This window comes from Triticum dicoccoides, chromosome 6B, assembly GCF_002162155.2.
Source record: "Triticum dicoccoides isolate Atlit2015 ecotype Zavitan chromosome 6B, WEW_v2.0, whole genome shotgun sequence".
Classification (NCBI taxonomy): Eukaryota; Viridiplantae; Streptophyta; class Magnoliopsida; order Poales; family Poaceae; genus Triticum; species Triticum dicoccoides.
Window position 1 is genome coordinate 712,977,025 of NC_041391.1, and position 5,055 is coordinate 712,982,079.

Below are 5,055 nucleotides of genomic sequence, written 5' to 3' on the forward strand. Positions count from 1 at the left end.
ATAAGAAAAATTAATTCATATGCATGTCAGCTGCATGAACCAGGAGGGTCAGATATAGAATTGAGCTTAGCTCGATAGTCTTGTACGCTTGTTCATTTTCTAGATGAACCTTAGGGCGCCGGAATTTGGTTTTCTCATGTTGTTTTTTTAGTTGCCATTTCAACTGTATTTGTGTGGAATGGATTCTATGAAAACCATACCATTTTTTCATTCAGAAATAGTCATAACCAATTTATTATTGTTATCTTTGCTTACATTGTTATTTCGTTCAGGAATCTGGGTTTCCATTTTGAAGTTATAGCTGCTGTACTGAAAGGAAAGGAACTCTTTTCTCCGTGAAAATGCAAAGAAAAATAAATCTGGGTTATTGGTCACTCACCTGACCCAGGCCCCAGATAGAGCAATCGAGGCGGTGGCCATGGCGCTCCCACATCGGCGACGGCCTCTACAGATGAGCGCCACCCATCGCTCATTGTCAAATGCTTCGAGTTGCCCGCGACGAAGCTGCTCGACTTCGGTGCCTCCCCTCCGTGTGGTTCCGCTCGAGGGCCGTGCGGTTCCTTGTGAGGGGAGGGCTCGGCTGCTCCGACGCCTCAAGGTCTCCTCCACCCCTCTCGTCCATCTTCTCCTCTCTGCGCCAGCGCCCCGATTTGCTCTAGTCCCTGATGCGGCCCATGTGCAGGTGCACGAGCGATCCAAGGACCTTTGTGCTGGCTCAGGGATCTCACGAATTCCACCACCACTGCTAGCCGCCGTCCATGCTCCGGCGTCAGCAGCTCCAGCAAGACGGCGACTTCTGCTTCTTCCTGTCCCATGAAGCGTCCTCCAAGCTGCCCCCAATTCCCCACTCTCTTCTGACCTCCGCCTCACGACCGAGGTGAGATGGAGAGGTGGATGGGTTCCCTTGGCATCAGCTTGATGTTTTCCCTTTGTTTCTGACGACAGTTGAGACCTGAAACTTTGTGTATGCAGTCCAATGTTATGCATGCTCATTGATCCTTCTTGTTAATGGAATTGTGGCACGGGTGTGGCTGGGAGAAAATGTTGAGCAGGAAGGGAAGCAGCTGGATCACCACAAACGCGGAGGAGAAGCCCACAAATGTAAGTAGTACTATTGCTTTAAACTCCTACAAACCTTGTCCTGAAGTAAAATTTTCATGGAGACACAGACATCAAGTATTTGTCCCACTTCACACTAACGTGCAAAGGTTAGAGAAAAACAAACAAGTGCATGCTTTGGCATCAATTGCTGGAGGCTTGCTTACCAAAACTTAAGCTTTTCCCTGAAGCAATCACTGCATGCAAGCTGTGTATGCGCATGTCGACAGGGGCAGTAGTACCATGGCGACAAATACACAGCTCTGCTACATATATACAGTCCTCTAATAGGTCCACAATGCTATGAACGAGTGAGGCGAGAAATAGAGTCTGGAGATGCTTGGTAACCTCTACGGTGCATTGCCTTGAGTGCCGTGGACAAGGTTAAGCAGGAGTGTGTGTGGCTATTGAATTCTGCAGTTTCCAATGCCATTGAGTGTGTATATATGCGTCATCTTTCCATTCTCGTTGCAATAAGTTTCCTGTAATCTATTCTGAAAAAAGATAACTCACACTGCAATTATATTGGTTTGCTGCCATCTAGCTTACGTATTTTTGAAACCCTTGTAACCTCTCTATAATTGCCCCTAGATATAGTAGAAATTAATTCATATGCATGTCAACTACATGAACAAGGAGCGTCAGATACAGAATTCAGTTTAGCTCGATAGTCATGTGGATTTGTTCATTTTCTAGATGAACCAAAGGGCGGTGGAATTTAGTTTTCTCATGTTCTTTTTGTAGTTGCCAACTTGCCTTTTGAACTGTATTTGTGTGGAATGGATTCTATCCAAACCATACCATTTTCTCATTCAGAACTAGTCACAACCAATTATGGTTATCTGTGCTTACATTGTTATTTTTGTTCAGGAATCTCAGTTTCCATTTTGAAGTTATAGTTGTTGTACTGAAAGAAAAGGAACTCTCTTCTCTGCGAAAACACAATGGAAATACAGTTGCGAGGAGAGGGCTCGGCTGCTCCGACGCCTCAAGGTCTCCTCCCCTCTCTGGCACCCATCTTCTCCTCTCTACGACGCCGCCCTAATTTATTCTAGTCCCTGATATGGCTGATGTCCTCATGCAGGTGCACGAGAGATCCAACGCCCTTGGTGCTGGCAAGGCGCAGCAAAGCGGATCTCACGAATTCCACCACCACCGCTCGCCGCCGTCAGCAGGGCCAGCAAGGCTGCGACTTCCGCTTCTTCCTGTTCCGTGACGTGTCCTCCAAGCTGCCCCAATTCTCCACTCTCTTCTGACCTCCGCCTCACCAGCGAGGTGAGATGGAGTGGCGGATTCCCTTGAGTCTCTTGGCCAGAGCATGTATGCAGTCCAATCTTATGCATGTCAATGGAATTGTGACGGGTGTGGCTGGGAGAAAATGTAAGCAGGAAGTGAAGCAGCTGGATCTCTGCACGCAACAAGACGCTCACCACAACGCCAAGGAGAAGGCCACAAATGTAAGTAGTACTACTGCTTTAAAGTCCCAAAGATTTTGTCGTGAAGCAAAATTTTCGTCGTGACACAGACATCACGTGTTTGTCACACTTGAAACTAAGGTGCAAATGTTAGAGAAAAACTAGCAAATGCGTGCATTGGGATCAATTGCTGCTTGGTTGCTTACCCAAACCTAAGAAACTTTACCCGGAAGCAATCACTGCATGCAAAATGTGTATGCGCATGTTGGACAGGTGCAGTCATATCGTGGCAACAAACACAGTTCTACTGCATATACACACTCCACTAATAGGTCCATAATAAGGAGTGAGGTGAGATAGAGCGGATGGAGATGCTCGGTAACCTCTACGGTGGATTCCATTGAGTGCTGTGGACAAGGGTAAGGACGAGTGTGAGCGGTTGCTGAATTCTTCAGTTTCGAACGCCATTGAGTGTGTATATACGCGTCTTCTTTCCATTCTCTGTGTTATAAGTTTCCTGTAATCTCTTTTGAAAAAAGATAACTCACACTGCAATTGTAGTGGTTTATTGCCATTTAACTTACACATCCAACATAAATTCTTAGCCTGAACATGTTCAATCCAAATATGTCGAAACAGGGCATGTTGAGATTTCAAATATCTCATTTTTCTGTATTAAATATGTTGCACCAACTAGCTGACCTGATATCTCCTATTATTTTAACCAGCTGTTCAATTGATCCCTCCGACGCTGCTCTTCCTCGTCCGCGCCGGATCTCGGTCCTGGGATTCTCTCCCTCCCAGCTGCTGTACCGCCCGTTCCCCTTCTTCACGATCGTGCTTCTGGACAGGGGTTCGTTGTAGCTACTTCAGGCATGGTGCACATACATCTGGTTGTGGTGGTCGGCAAGCAACCTTCTGTCCTTACTGAATGCGTCATCTACCTTCTGGTGGTCGTCAATCGATGGTGTACACCGTGTCCAGCATGGTGATAGTTAAACCTTTCCCACCCATGGCTTCATGTTGTTCTGTTCTTATGGTCCATAATTTCCCCCAGTTCACTTGTACACACATGGATGGATGGAACAGATGCAAAAAGAGAGTAGTAATATTGTTTAAGAGAGAGAGAGAGAGAGAGACTCACACACACACAAACTTGGATTGCTTTTTTGCATTTGGTCTTTAAAAAGTTCGCCCAACAAATGTCTCGGTAGGTCTGGGTATTAAAGTTATCTCAGTAGGCCCTGTTATGGTGTACTCCTACAAGCAATATCTATCTGGTTCACATGTACACATATAATATGGTCAGGAAAAATCTAGTAGTACAATATGGACAGTAAAACAACCTTGTTCTCAAGGTTCAGGTCTAGTCAGTAGCCGTAGCTGCAAAAACAGGAGAAAAGTCGGTCTGACTTGTTGCTTTCTCGATTTTTTTGTTTTATTTTGGAAATGAGTATGTCTAGTCAAGATTCTATATTGTGAAGATATGCAATGCCTGTCATTGTTTTTACTCATGGGACTATGTAAGTTGCTACATCTGTTTGATCCAGGAAATCCAATAATTAGCATACAGTTTAAATAAATCGAATCAATTCCATTAATCTGGACAAATTTGAAGATAGCATCTATAAGGGTTTATTTTGTATTGCAGTGGTTGTGCTTGCACATTTAATGCTGCCGAGAAGCTACACATATTTGGCATTCGCGGCCGAGCCGCTCACCATCATGGAGTTGGATCACACTAGGTAATTCACTGACTCTAGCTTGCTCAGCTTGTTCCCTTTGTCCATCTAATTTCAGTTCTTCACCATGTTGATGTTGGTAGTGACTAATACTAGTACTATCCGTGTTCTTGATTCCAGACCTCAATGGCATGCTCTGCCATGTGGCCTCCTTGATGCTGGTCGTCGAGCACTGATTCGACTAGACTATCGCGCACATATTGATCACATTTGATAAACAAGCTATGATCGTTGGAGAGTACCCCTCAGATATATAGGTTAATTTGACTCGATTTTGGTAATATTTAGTCTGGCTTCTCTGTATTGCCCTTGGCGATTCATTGTTAGGTTTCTACACTACTCTTTACATTTTACACTTGGCATGTTTCCCGGTAAGACCTCGGAGGGTCCTATGTATAAATGAATCTTTACTTGGCCAACATATGTCTCGATACTAACTCGATCCTAACATGTGCCCCCACTGAATTGTGAATTTCCCTTGAACAACACACCTTCAGTTAGTTGTGGTGTGAATTTCAAATCCAATTACTACATTGTTAGTTCGAGGATGATTTCTGATGGCTCAGTACACACGTTTGATTTTCTAGCAGGTGCTTTGATCTGAAGGATTGGTTTGTGATACGTCATTGATTCATCGTTGACACAAATATGAAAGCACACTAGAAAGATAAACATAGGTATGCCACTATTACTCTCCTGTGCTCCATCTCATGCTCTGTGTGCCCACTTGAAATGAATAAATGTCATATACATTTCTTTTTTATAGTACTGAAAGATATGTAAGTAGGGGTGGCTTTTTT

The 5,055-nt window shown here is 44.4% G+C and overlaps 1 long non-coding RNA gene across 1 annotated transcript; it reads left to right on the top strand.

Annotated features, from left to right (window-relative positions):
• The first annotated feature begins 2,460 nt into the window (after positions 1–2,460).
• On the top strand, positions 2,461–4,933 carry LOC119322183. The gene is made up of 4 exons (XR_005155445.1): positions 2,461–2,555; positions 4,165–4,258; positions 4,376–4,512; positions 4,846–4,933. It is a non-coding gene; the product is annotated as an uncharacterized LOC119322183 (long non-coding RNA).
• Positions 4,934–5,055: the final 122 nt, after the last annotated feature.